We start from the raw sequence: 15,099 nt of genomic DNA, 5'->3' as shown, positions 1-15,099 counted from the left end.
TTTCTTCAGGCTTTTAGGAGCAAGTCCAGAAACAAATTCTCACATCCACCTACTTAAAGAAGAGTGACATTTACTCCTGTCCTTGGAGATAAGATGACTGAATGTTTTGAGATCAAACCCTTGCGCACAAATTTCTGTATGTTGTAATGTTAGCCTTACGTACCTTTGGTTTTATACTTTAGCAACCACAAAACACAGTCCTGTTTATGATCTTCCACACTCTAAACTATACTTCCTTGCATGAAGTCTATCTTGTAAAGTCTAAGAGGTTCCAGCTCAAGTTGGGACCTCTCACCTCACAGGATAGGATCCGTTTAGCAACAGTCCACAATACTTGTCCCTGTCCTGCACGTCTCTTCAGGGACAGAAATTCCTCTGCAAGCAGCCAGGAGAGAACCCTGAAGAGGAACAGCATACATGCACACAACCAGAGCACCATCCAAATACACAGCAGAGAGTATATAGCTTTGTATGGGAATGGTCATGTTGTAGTTAGGTTAACCTGTGTTCACAGGCTGATACTAGAAGCCTAGACTAACTGCAATTTCGAGTATTTTGGTAGGGAGTATAGCCTCTAGACACAAAGTGCAGTTCTGGTAGACATATACCACTGCCCTAGAGAGGAAAAAGTTCCACTGGATGCTCACATAAAAGGAAGGATGAGAGAACTGATTTTAGATGCAGTAAGCATAATTTCTCTATATAGCATGCACTAGCAACAACACTGTCCTCTTTCGGACCTTCACAATGATTAAAATAAAAAAGTTAAACTCCTATAATAATACAGCAGCTTTTACTTCGTTATCTATGCTTTCGTTAGTGCTATATTTACAATCATTTTGACAGGCTCAAAACCAGGTTCTGGGACCTTACCAGTGTTTTCTACAGAGAACACTAGCAGAATCTGACCTGAAGGAAGGAAAGGATTAGTTTGTTTGGGAGCTTTGTCTTGTTTTTAAGAACACAGTCCCACTGGCTGAAGAGTGGGAGGGGCTGTTAAAAGGCCACAGCACATTATTTAATTGCTTATTATGCAGATAACACACATTTCTACAGCAACCCTTACATTTCCTGTAAAATTATCACACTTGTATAGCAGCAAGACCATCACAATATGAAAGTGACTTTAAACCAAAGCATGGGATAAACTGAACAGATTTTGTTCAGTTTAGATTTGAATTTGACTTTGTCACAGATCTCCAGACAGGTCAGTAAGCAGACAGCATATTCCTTTCGACTGCGTACTCATTCCACCACATGCTCAGCAGCTTTAAGCCTACTGAAACACGTCTAAATAAAACTATACTGGTACTAATGAAGCTGTAGTTAAAAGTGCAGTTTTGAAGAAACTTCAGCCACCACAGTAAAACTACTGAATTATGAAGTTACTATTTGGAATCTCCACTAAGAAATGTCATCAGTTCATGTGAAAAAAGTGTGACATACTAGCTAGTGCCTCTGGGATATGCAGACAAGCTCTAACAAAACTGCAACATGATTAACATTTATGAGCTGTTTAAGTTAACACTAAGAGTTCAGCAGCTGCTAGCAATAACGCCAATAGCTTGCTTCAGTCAGCAAATGGCCCATTATTTTACAACAAGGAGTAAAGAGCAGCTGTGTGCCATGTTTCTTGAAACTAAGTAAGAGGCAATATTTACTTGGGAAAAGACCATTCAAGCATCCCATTTAGAGATTCTCCACTGAAGTGTGTCTCCATTTCAGGAGGGTTTATGTATCAGGGTCTGCATCTCAACTCTGCATCAGAACAATGCTTGTTTTTTCAAAACCAGAATAACATGCATAGTAAGGCATCATTAATGCATTGTTCACATAGTGCTACCAAGAAACACAGAGTAATAGTCAGCTCTCAGGCTATTCCAAACAATTCAAGATTAACATCACAGTAAAAGTGACACAGTGATGGCAAAACCCAAAAGGCAGTATTACATGCTGTGTTTAATCCAGAGCATTTCATCTTTGCGATCAAGTTCAAACTAGCATCTCAGGAGAAGAAAAGGAGGAAGGTTGCGCACGTGTACACACGCAATGCAAGCCGCTATAATTTGTCCACACGCTTTCCAAAACACCGACAACCGCAGTCAAACAGGGCTCCGACAGCTCCACATCCTGTTTACAGGAGACTCTGCCAAAACATTCATACACACAGGGATGGAGCGGAGGTGGGCAATGTCCAGCAGCATCTTTTAGATTTAGTGAATTTGTAATAGGTAATAACCAAAATATAGAAATATATAGTTGTTTTATCCCTTCCACCATACCAACTAATAAGTTCCTTTCTTTTCCAAACACACATGCAAAATGAAAAAAAAAAAAAGATAATTTTTCATTAACTTTTGAAAGTGCTTACTTAGTGGATTTGACAGCTGTGTCTCATCAGCTTCACTGTACAATTGTTTCTCTTGATGAAATCCTCCAAATTTTGCTGTCAGGAAAAAAAGAGATCCTACTATTTGAGGGTACTCACCTGAACACATTTTTACTTCTAGTATAGCTACTAAATGGACTGAAATCATGATGCAGACATTGCCTTTCCCTTTTTCATTTGAGGTGAGCAAGTTTAGCTTCCAGCAGTTTATCTTCCCTATTTAATTTTAAAAGGGGTCATAAAACAAAGGGGGCAGGGGAAACAACTAGCTTGTTATCCATCCTTTTTCCTCAAGTGCACCGATTTAACACACACTACCCCTCATCTCCCCATAGCAGACACCAAAACATCTCCACTTGCTAGCAGTTCATTTTAGTAAACGTGTGGCTTAAAGTTTAAGTCCTCCCCCAGGAGGGCAGCCAGCTTTAGGGGATAGACACATTCTCCCCCTCACATGATTGGCTGAATCCAGCCTTGCTACTTGCTCCAAGACACTGAAAGTTTCACAGCCAAAAGTTGTCAGAATCTAGTCATGAAAAACATGAGTAAAGGACCCACATCCCAGAAAATATTTGGAAACTTAGGGCCTCTTGAAGGAAAAAATCCAGACATGTGTTAGCTAATGTTTCACTTAAAGTTCAAACATACCTGACACTTGAAGTGAAACAGGTCGGAGTCTATGCACCAAACCTTTAGTAAGGGCTCATTAAACTTATGCAAACAGAAACTCATGCTTTTTTTTGTGGCCTTGTATCTTTTGAAACTCATCAGCCCCAAGAAGTCTCAAAAATACACTGCGGATGCTGCCTGCGTAACACCACAGGGAAGGCAGCCCCCCAAGACCCCCAGTCCCACCCTGCCAAAGGATCAGTTCTCTTTCCACACTTCACGCCCTGGTTTCGGCTGGGATAAAGTTAATTTTCTTCCTAGTAGCTGATGTAGCGCTGTGTTTTGGATTTAGGAAGAGAATAATGTTATAATGTTGATAACACACTGATGTTTTAGTTGTTGCTAAGCAGTGCTTACACTAAGTCAAGGACTTTTCAGCTTCCCATGCTCTGCCAGCAAGGAGGTGCACAAGAAGCTGGGAGGGAGCATAGCCAGGACAGCTGACCCAGACTGGCCAAAGGGCTATGCCATGCCATACGACATCATGCTCAGTATATAAACTGGGGGGAGCTGGCTAGGGGGCAGTGATCACTGCTTGGGGACTGGCTGGGCATCGTTTGGCAGGTGGTGAGCAGTTGCATCACTTGCTTTTCCTGGGTTTTGTTTCTCTCTCTTTTTGTGGTTTTCATTACAATTTATTATTATTATTAATAATATTTTCTTTTATTTCAATCATTAAACTGTTCTTATCTCAACGCATGAGTTTTCTTGGTTTTGCCCTTCCGATTTTCTCCCCCATCCCACCGGGGAGGGGGCGGGGAAGTGAGTGAGCAGCTGTGTGGTGCTTGGTTGCTGACTGGGGTTAAACCACAACACTTCACCTCTGTGGTGATCCCACATACAAGCTGGAGGGAGAAAGGCAAGCAGACTACAAGCAGCAGCTATAATGGGTTATCCCTTCCTTGAATGAGAGGAGCAGCAGCAGTTCTGTCAGCACAGCACTCTCCTCCAGGCCTGCACGGGGGCACAGCAGCCCGAGGCCCACGCTTGGACTAACTCCTCCCGCTAGTGACTCTGCTGAAAAGAAAGCAACCTTGATCTCCTTGGGTCTCTGAACATAAGAAAGGCTATCACTTCACTGCATTGCAGTGACCACTGGAAGGTTTACATCAAAACCTTTTACAGGCAGGCTGCAAGAGAAAAGCCCATTTTTACTTTAAGCACACAGAATTGAGGGAGATCCAGCGACTTAGTTGTTCAGGGCCCCACAGAGAACCCAAATGGGAGAAAGTTCACATATGCATGTCCCAAATCATGCAAGGATTGTCGGGTTATTAAAACATCTAGTCTTGTGTCTTAAGTCATCCACACAATTCAGAAAAAATCTGGGGAACTTTCACTTCTTTGACATGCTACCCTCTACTTACCTGTCATTTTTTGGAGCACTACACAAGGAGAGTAATCCCTTTCTCCCACCAGGCCTTCACTCACATCAAAATACAGTGATATTTCACAATCAGCTGGTTAGCAACACTGATATAGGAGATGGCAGGAGTACTGAAAACAGGCTATACTTTTCTAGGCTTTAGGGCGCTGTTACTGACCGAGAACAAAGACACCTCAGTGGCAAGCAAGTAGGCTCTTGAATTCATCCAAGTTAATTTTCATTTGAGACAGAGAGAAAGTTCGCTTCCTACTTCTTTTTCCTGACCATGCTGAACATTTAAAGCAAACTGTACTACTAATTGCAAAACCATGCCCAGTAACTGCACAGTCCATTTTCTCTCATGTCTTCTCTCTGGAATAATGTTTATTATTCTGTCTGTGGTCTGCAGCTACATTTTGATCACAGCACGAACAACACGTAAGAAAAGTAAAAGGTAGACAATGTCCCGAATGTTTAGAAGGTATGACCAGGAATCAGGTAGCCATCTCAGTATTTCTAAAAACAGCGTTACACTGACTAGGATTATTCCCAAGTTATTTAGCTCAGAGAGGTCAAAACTGAAGTCTCTAGAGACTCCTCTGCTTTAAGCCTCCCTGCAGGTGCTTAGGGAGCCCACTCTTGTCATTTCAGACTTTGAATTCTGCCAGCATAAGCAGGTACTGTCACTTGAACCAACAAGACCAAAACATAACTATTTTTGCTGGGTCATATTTTACCTAAATCGATCCTCCATCCAGTTCATCACACAGCCATGCAGAGGCTTGCACCAGCATGGTAAAGATGTAGAAACAAGCACCTAGGGGTAGCAACTGCTCAAGCAGCATATTCAGCAACAGTGCAAAAAATCAGCCAAAGAATTCACTAAGTAAGTTTCAACCTAACGCCCTCAGGGAACCCTAATAACAAAAATAGAAGAGTCAGATGCCACCTGCTAAATGAAAGGGGAGCTAATCATTCTTGATAAACCCAGTATGAACACAAACTATTTCAAGACAGTTATGCGGCAAAAAAAAAAAAAAGTTGGGTACCACAAAAAGATGCTTTTCTCTCATTTAAACTAAACCAAGAATTGGTCACTGTAGGCTTATTGTTACACGACTCAGAGCTTTTATGCATAAAGGGCTACATACTACCAGTGACATATGGATGCCAAGTAAGAAATTATTTTCTCAAATAAATTACTTTCTAACAAATCATGAACAGAATCAACGTGTTAAATTTTATTTAGAAAGAAAATAGGCCAAATAAGATTCTGATAAATTCGTCTACAAGCACATAAAGCTTTGGACACAATTATCTAGGTCAACTCATTCAATGAAATTAAAAGCATAATATTGCTCTGTAATTGTCTAAATTAATTTCCCACATTCATTCACATTAGAACTTGAATGCTAGTATTCCTTATTTTCTCCTTCTGCATGTCCCCATTTCATTTTTGTACCTATAGCACCACTATATATAGACATGATATGCCAAAAGCATTTGGATAATGAATTAGAAGTGGGCTATACAATTATTAGTTTAAATATTTTAAAAGCCCATGTCACAGACAGTTACCATCTAATATTGTTATACATATTGCAGCATTATTATTTCCAACTCCTCAGGACACAAGCAGGAGATGCTCAAGCAACATGTGAAACAGAATAGCCATACCTATATAGATTTGTATACAGCAATTTATATCTCAAATTGTCAAAGAATGTCGCAGAGACCATAACATATCACGCAAAAAAATATCTGCCAAAAAATAGATCCATCGCCTCCTGTTAAACATGAAATATGTTCCATCTGAACTATCCTGAATTCCCTAAATCTCTCATTACTGGGAAAAAGGGCGTTACTCCATTTCTTGTACTTTTTCTTCAGAGCATCTGCTACCAGTCATTGTCAGAAAGAGGATCTAGATAGATCAGCTTGCCAATCATGCAGCAACCACAGGCAGCTATTAAACAGGCTATTTGGAGAACGGAGTCTTTATTCTGTTCACGCAGCACCCTAGCACAAAACACTCATTCTGCAGTCGGGGTACCTACACATCAGCGTACCATAGTTCAATTTTTCCATAATGCTGTGTTCTATTTACTCCTTAGTAAGGTGATACATACTCAAACACACACTGGCCTCCTTGTAAATCTGTAAAGCACTACTAGCATTGGAAAACTCCTATTCTTTCCACGTCCTAGTATACCAGTTCTCTCTGTGTTTGGAGACTAGCATATTGATTTTGTTGTAGAAGACCCGCATTCTAGCACAGAAGCACTATCAGACAGTTGGAACAGTAATTTGTTTTTCCAAAGTGTTTTGTAAAAGACAGGTGACTTAGAGATTAAAAGCTTTGCTAATGCACATCACCTGCAGTAATTGGTTTGTGATATAACAATATTTAACTGTAAAGGTAGTCACTAACATAAATAAGGCATATTCAGCACTAGTGCAGAGTACCCCAGCAGATTAAGTTTTATTAACGGTAACATAACCGGCTAACACTGTTCAGCCACTCAAACTCCCTGCAGCAAGGCACAGAGGCCAGTGAGTGACGGCAGCTCAACCTCACTGACCTCCGCTTCCATCTGTTTCACAGAAGTTTCCAACATCCAGTTTTTCCAGTGCTTTTACCTCTGCAGATAAAAAAACTCTAGACACACGCTTCATTGGTGCTATCCTGAGTAAATCTGAGGACACTGGCTGGAACAGCTTTAAGCTTCAACTTCTCCCATGTTGCAACCCCCTGAACCATGACTTTATGCAACACTGAAGCATCTCACTTATCTATGAATTTCTTACCCTTCTGCTGCCTTTTACTAACTAGGACTTAAAAATCACTGATTTTAAGACAAACTGCAAGTTAACCTTCCCCTCAATTTAAACTGATTTTAACTTTTCAACTATGAAGTATATTTTTTCTATTGATAACTAATATATATGTTGATCTACAGCTAAACAAAGCTTTTTTGTTTGGTTGGTTGGTTGGGTTTTTTTGTTTTGTTTTGTTTGTTTTTTTAAACTAACTCAGCAGAAAGTCTGCATTACCCACACTTAAGCTGTTGATGTTTCAGTACGTAATATGTTCCTCTGATTTTTGAGGGTTTGTTTCTTAATCCAGTATCACTGGTACATTTTAAAACTTTTAAGAAATCTACATGGTATTTTTAAACTAGCAAAGTGTACAAACTCTTAGATGTGCTTGTAATGTAAGACAGTATGTTCGCAAAACTTGAAACCAATTAAGTTATCTAAAAGTAGCAATGTTAACAGTAGGTTATATCCCCAAATCCTTCAAGATTTCAGAACTAGTATAGCGTATCCTCATTCTCCTTTCCTGAGGGTAAAAAAAAAAAAAAAAAGAAAAAAGCTTTTTCACCTTAAGAGAATTGGTTCCTGCAGTGGAAGTGAACACATCACTGAACTAGTAAATTAAAGTGACACAGCCTTTAAGAAAAGTTGGTACAGCAGGTAAACAGCTTTCAGTTCTTTAGCTAGTGAACTCTACTAGTATAATTAATGCTAGAACTCTATACTAGTATCAATGTGTATTGATTATATGTTGACTACAAGAGGAAATGCTAATTTAAGTGACAAAGATCACCATGTAGAAGACTTAGATTATAACACTTGTCAAACTGATTTTGATAGGGGAGTTGAGCAAACAAACTTATTAAGATACATGATCTACAGATCAATTTAAAACTTAAAAAAAAAAAAAACACCCCAAAACTCACAACCCAAAAAACACAACATGCTGTCCAAGTCACCACACCAGTGCTACCCTTTCCCTTTGCGCAGCAGTTCAGGCTGTTCTCCTCCCTCTCCCGTGACACAGCTCAGCTCTCTGCCTGTCTCCTAGGCAGCCCTCTCACCATCTCCCACTTCTCATCAGTCTCCCCAGTGCCATTCAGCCTATTCACATTTTCCTAGGATGCCTTCATCCAAAAGACGATAAAACCAGCGTTTGCTCCAGGCTTCCGGCTACTGGAGTTTTTATCAGTCTGTTTCTTTCTTCACTGAAGAAGAGAGGTAGGAATATGCCATTCTGTAATGAAAACTTCTTGTGCTAGCTTGCATTAGATTGCATACTTAATAATAATGGCCAGTATTCCCAGATCCAATTATAAAGAAAAGCTCAGCTCTGAAGAGCTCCACAGCCTTTAAAGAGAGACGACCCAGAAATTCTCACACACACAGGGGGGAAGAAAAAAAAAAAAAAAATCACTCACACTTGAGGTTGCAAGACTGTATTTGAATATAACCTAGTTTGCAACATCCTGCCAGCAGCCGTCATCTTCTGGATAATTTACCAGAAGGACTTATTTTTGACCTGCTGCTCCAGCTGCATTAGTTCATACACACTTAATATTACAACTGGTCTGATCTGAAAGGATGCCTGAAGAACAAGAGTCACACCATCATTGAAGTACAATCTAGCACAGAGCACTATCAATGCAGTATGCTCAGAAAGAAACATATGCAATTTTTTTTAAACTTGCATTAAAGGACAGCTCAGCTTTTACATTAAAAACCTCTCATTTGCATTTCCATGGTGCAGCATGAACAAGACTGCTGCAGCATCTTTAGAAGTCCTAGCCTGCTTGTCCAGCTGTACTCAGTAATTACAACTGTTGCACTATCTAGTGCAAAAACCTTGTAACCAGTTTTCTTATTAATTCCTGGATATTTGTGTTATCCAAATGAAGGAAAAAATATTCAGTTAAACCTCCTGCAAACAGATCTCCAGAGATTTTTTAATTATCTATTAGATAAATACCTTCCTCTATAGCAAAAGGATTATCTGTTATTTGCCCCTGAAAAAGCAGTTACAGAAACCATATCTTCCACAGAAAACATAACTAAGGAAAATGCCATTGGAGCTAAGGCACAGCACAGATGATGCACTGTCTTTTGCTCTTGGGGGAACAGTATCCAGTAGTTAACACACACACTTCTGAAATTGTCATGGCAATAATACTAAAAGTTAGAGCTGCTGGGTGCAGGGGGGGAAGAAGCACAGAAAAGGGGGATAAAAGCTGATCACACCAAAGAGATACTCATTCTTATTTGTAGCACCATGCATTATAAAGACATACATATTCCTTTAGCCCAAAAGGATTCCCAAAATGACTCATAGAAAACTAAGTATAAAATGGAAGACTAGATGATCACAGGCCATGGCTTCCTGCCTGTTAAGTATCTCAGGAACCTTCCAAATTCTTTAACTCTCCCTTATGAACTGCTGAGTTGTCACAGCAATATTAAGTGATAACAAACCAGAAAAGTATATCAGCCACATATTAGTACTATTAAAAAACCCTCACACAACACACATGGCAAGCAGTAAATTTTCTGTTTATGCATAAGCAGGGGCATTGAGCACCCCACCTGCCTTGCCTCTAGCCAAGAGCCCCCTTGAACATTGTTTTTAATTCCACAGACTGCTTGAGATGCTTTTCTTGCACAGAAAGTATAAGCAAATGTACTAGGTAACTCTTTTTCCGTGTTACCAAGACATGAATAAAACTAAGAATTATTCCCTCTGAAGCTTAATAACGCAGCTGAATACCCTCCAGATCTAGGGAATGAAAGATCCAACCAGTGTTAGCACCAACCCTTCAGTAGCATCCTTGAAATTAGGAAAGCATAAAATAAGACACTAGAAAATCTGCGAGAACACATTTTAAATAATTCTCAAAGCTCTTTATGTAGGTGTTTAAAATTTGTTTAAAACAACGTTTGGAAAATGGATGATAAATTAATGTTGATTTATTTTCTTCCCACTTTCTCAATTAAGGTGTATTTATTCTAGCCTTCAACTCCTGCAGTTCAACATTTTCAAAAGAGAACAAAAGGATAACCTGACCTTTAAGTATTACAGAGCAACAGACCTATTATGCACTTTTCAAGTCATTTTAAACAGCAAACATGAACATAATATCAGCCTAATTATTGTTTTCTTAGCTATAACGGTATTAGGTCTCCCATGTTTTTCCATAATCCATGAAAGAATAAAGACTTTTTTAGTTGGATGGGAGGGGAGAGAAGCACCAAAACAAGTCTGAGAAATCTGCACAGAGAAAGCCTTATACAGCTCTTCTATAGGTTCTGGATGAGCAGTGATTCCAGCTTGAGTGCTTCTGCTAATCAAGTAATAATGCAAAGCATTGAGCTCAGAAGAATAAAAACTCTTTGTCAAAGTCCATGCACTCCTCAGTGCCCACAACTCTATCTTGAGACTCACTGGCAGCTGATGCCAGAGAGTAGAGGACTGGCATGAAGTATGCTGTATGACACACTGATTAACAAATCAACTGCCACATACAGCACTAGATTGAACATGCTTGCTTATTCTTATACAAGTAAAACACAAACTACTTCTGCGTCACTTTCCTGGTCAGGAACTGTGAAGCACCTATGTCAATGCCTCCCCTCAGTTCTCATAGTAGCTTGTACTTTAAGTCTAACCTTAACTTAGTAAAAAATAAACCACAGTGATTCTTGATCTTCATTTCACTCTCGAATTATCTGGATGCTTTACAAAGATCTCGAATAATCTTCTGATTCTCCAGGGTGTACCTTTATTCCTGACAATTCAAATTGTCCTACAGGATGCCATGAAGTAACAAAGCCTTCACAGGACTTATTTAAATAAGAGCTGTGATAATCAGAGTAGTCTGAATGGTACAGATTCAGTATCAGCAGGAAGCATGCCTCACTCCTGAAAGTTTCTATAGACCTCAAAACAAAAAAATAGTACGGGAAAAGCAGCCCAATGTGTATATAACAAAATCTACATTCTTTAAAATGTCAGAAAACAACAGAGAGAACTCCAGAGATACCACTCCTCCAGAGCTGAAACTGCTCTCTCTGAAAAGCTATCAGGAACCACACTTTACCTCTCTCTTCTCAAGGCAGAAGTTTCCACACCAAGGTCCAAGGTCAGCCCTATGAGCAAAAACCTCAGCAGGTGGCTACTAACTAGACCTCTTGGCTTTAACTGAACATGACAGCAAGAGAGTAAGAAAGAAGTGATGATATGATCAAAAACCAACTGCTAATCACCATACAAGCCATTCTTGAAAAGGTAAGGAATGGAACAGTAAAAGTTAAATTTTGAAACTATTAAATCACTTTATTTCTGGACCCAGAGATACGGTGTAGGAGCAATAACGCAGCTACTGCCATTCCTCTGTATTAGAGAGAGTGCAAGGAAAACTGCTGGAGCAATAACAGCTTCTGACAGAGTCTGTGGTTTACTTTACCAGCTTTTTTGTGCCATACCATTTAAAACATTTCCAAGCCTGAAACAAGTACTTTGACTTTTAATGACTCTGTTACATGTGGTCAAACCAAGATGAATAGCTTATTTTCTTTTTTTTTTTTTTAATCAGGTAACTCAGCAGTAATTTCTTTTCATGTATGTCACACTTTTTTAATACGCCGTGGTCTAGAGCTCACTTGTACAGAGCAGGCATAATGGAGACAACTGCAATACATGACAACGTAAATTTCCAAATTAATGTCTGTGAAAATTTGCCATTACATTTTGTCCAGTCATTTCTTGGAATAGGGCCCGGGGGGGGACACGACGGGGGGACGTATGAGGTAGGGGTGGGATCAAACAGATCCCCTGGTTCAAAGTGTTCCTGACTCAGCACAGGAAGAACAAATCCAGAATTTTCTCTTTAGGAGCGTCAAGCCACAGTTAACGAAGTTGCACTTTGAATTTTCAAGGAAAACAGGCAGTTTGGGTATGACCAGCAACCAGTCACAGAATGCTGACACGTGAAGTGCCATTCCCAGTCATTAAATATTACAAAAATCTTGAATATATTAAGCAGTAGTCTAGAACTGCGATTTCTTGCCACTGTTTATTAGAATATAACTGTAAAAGCCCCAATGTGTTAATATACATGGCCTGAAAATTAGGAAACAGTTTTCCCCTCAATACCTGCACATTCATGCTTTATCTGATAACTTTTTTCAATACAAGCTCTACTTGCTACAAATGAGTGCAAATTTATAAGATCAAACATAATTAATGCTTGATCAGACAATTTTAAATCAAATATCAGTGGGGTAAAGGATAAATTCCATATTTATTTTCAAAGCCATTTTGCATAAGAGTTTGACTGGGTTTGTCTCTACAAGTTTAGTTCAGAAGTTATTTGCAGGTTTGCTTTCACAGAGTCTGGTCAGTTGTACATGTTGACCAGGCAGCTGGGGAGGAGCACAGTTCTTACCTGCTGAGCCTGTACTTCAAAACTTTTGCAAATGAGTTTACACAGATGCTTTTTAACAAGTAGCTGCAGTAGCAGATTTTTAAGAACAGGAATTTGTAGTAAAAACGTTTTAGAAGGCACTTTGCATACTTGTCCTTTACTGAAAGGAAATGTTTTGCTTAGAAAACTGTTAAGATATTTCAGAGAAAATAAGTAGATTGAATTTCTTTGCCTCTCCTCCCATTGGGTTTACAGGATCAGAGGTACACTGGTACTTTCAGTACTGCACATTATTTCAGCTTCCAGTCAAGTATTAACCATCCAAAGAAGCATCCATTCATAAACAGAAACACATCAGATTCTCCAGGTGTGAACAAATACCACAAAGCCTGCAGCTCTTAAGAGTTAGTCTGTAATCAAGTCCAATGACCATGCTAGTTAGAGCTAGAGTTAGCAGGCAGTCAAAATAAAAACAAAAAAATATCCAACTGCTCATGGAGAGACAAGTCACCCCCCATAAATATTTTTTTGAGGAAAGCCACAGATCATGTGGACCAGAACAATTTTGTTTTCTCCTTAAGTTTCAAAAAGGCTTTCAATAGGGTTCTGCTGAGCTCTCTAAAGAAACTAAGCTGCCATCAGAAGCGTCTCTCCTCTTACAGATTAAGAATTGGTTTTAAAAACTTGGAAACAAAATAAGGAACAAGAAAAGTCAACCTTGGGAGCTCCATACAATTCTCTGAAATCACAGGCATAAGTCATTCTATTTATTAGAGATCTGAAAAAGAAAGCAAGGAGGAAGTGGACAGAAGTTACCACACCAAAGGACTTACCATTTAAGACCAGTACAGAAATCTGAAGGATCTCGTGAGATTGAAGAGTGATAAAATAGTATGAAATATATTGTTGCTAAATGACAAATGATGCAACCAAGGAAAAACAACTTCTAAATGAGCACAACAATGCGCCAATCTACCTAGTAATTTTAAGGAAGAAGCTCTCTGAGCTGTCATAAACATCTCCTGTAACATCAGCTCAGTAATCAGTCACAGTCAAAAGCCAAACTAAATACAAGGAATTATTAGGAAAAAAGCACCAAACATCACTGTAGAAGTCTACAGTGCGCCTGCATCCTGTACTCAGAACAACTCTGCTTTCCTCTCCCCACATGCAGAAAGAACTAGCAAGTACAGAAGGAATAACTAGAATTACCAAATGTATCATAAGGAACAAAACTGACCCACTGGAAAAGGGGTACTGTGGGTACACAAGTGGAATGGAAGCGACAGAGAATATATATATATATATATATATTCACCTTTATATATGTCACATTATATATATAAAAAAATAACACTGTGCCTGGTTAAACAGTAAAACTCCTTGCTATCAAAGGTTGCAGATGACAGAATTTGAACAGTTCAAAATAATCAGACAAGCTGACCATGGGGGAAGATGCAGTATAAAGTGAGTAGCTCAAACACTATTAAGCAGAAAATATACTAGCAAGGAAGCATCTGGGCTAGACAAGTCCATAGACTTAGGAACTGCTACCAGAAAGCATCCTAGGAAGTATCACTATGTTCACCCTGATCTTACAGTCTTCCCTAGAGCAGCTGCTGCTAGCCACTAACCACAGCAAGATACTAGGCTAGATAATTTCATTCTGATCCAGTACAGGAGTTCTTGCACATGGTATTGGTCTAATTTATTATGAAGTTCCACATTTTTAGAAACATAGAAGGAAGAGGAAAAGAACCATTAATACATACCACTGAGTTTAAGTGGGTTTGGACACTGGATTCCCTCCACGTCTTTTTTAATTTTATTTCCTAGCCCTAGAGCTGACTTTGGCATTTTTATAAACACTCTTTTACAACAACTACAACTTGACAGAGCAATTAGAAGCATAAGCAGTTATTTACCTAGCATCTGCTAAACACAAGCAAGTGAAAGAAATGCACCATACAGAAAAGACAGCGCCAGTATAGACTTCTGTGTTTCACTTAAATCAAGGAAAAGTTCTCTGTCCATAACTTCATAACCCTGAAGCTGGTTACCAGCAGTTAGCCAGGCAACAGATACACACACCCCCCATGAAATTTCACAGCTTTTTGCAGAAGTATATCAGGAAATTACGTTGAACTGCTGAGAAATATTCCCCAATTTTCATCAACAAAACCTATGAGAAGATAATTTATTGTTACAAATATCTGCATCTGCCAGGTAACCACACATATACTACATGAGCGGAATCACAGCTGCACCACTTTTATTTTCACACTATAGGTATTACCTGAAGTTCCCAGAATTCACTGCTGTCTAGTGATGCTTTCAGCTACGAGCCTTTAAAAGGCATCATAAGCAAATCTATGGCAAAAAGCATTTCTGTGTCCAGTGATACCAGGTATTCTGATGGAGGAGCACTCAGTCATAGCTGA

The 15,099-nt window shown here is 39.2% G+C and overlaps 1 protein-coding gene across 12 annotated transcripts in view; it reads right to left on the bottom strand.

Annotated features, from left to right (window-relative positions):
• The window catches only part of CNOT4 (CCR4-NOT transcription complex subunit 4), a 102,455-nt gene that overhangs the window by 47,603 nt on the left and 39,753 nt on the right, over positions 1–15,099 (bottom strand). Inside the window, exon 1 of one of the 12 annotated variants that reach the window (XM_087766166.1) lies at positions 2,372–2,420. The exons of the other annotated variants lie outside the window; for them this stretch is intronic. The gene's annotated coding sequence lies outside the window, so the exon portion shown is untranslated. Of the gene's footprint in view, positions 1–2,371; positions 2,421–15,099 lie in introns of those variants that run through there. 12 annotated transcript variants of the gene reach the window in all.

The sequence above is a fragment of the Nipponia nippon genome, unplaced genomic scaffold, assembly GCF_047370975.1.
Source record: "Nipponia nippon isolate SJK-2023a ecotype South Korea unplaced genomic scaffold, ASM4737097v1 scaffold_3, whole genome shotgun sequence".
In the NCBI taxonomy this organism is placed as follows: Eukaryota; Metazoa; Chordata; class Aves; order Pelecaniformes; family Threskiornithidae; genus Nipponia; species Nipponia nippon.
Note: the sequence above shows the minus strand (reverse complement) of the source record. Positions and strands in the feature narration are given on the sequence as shown.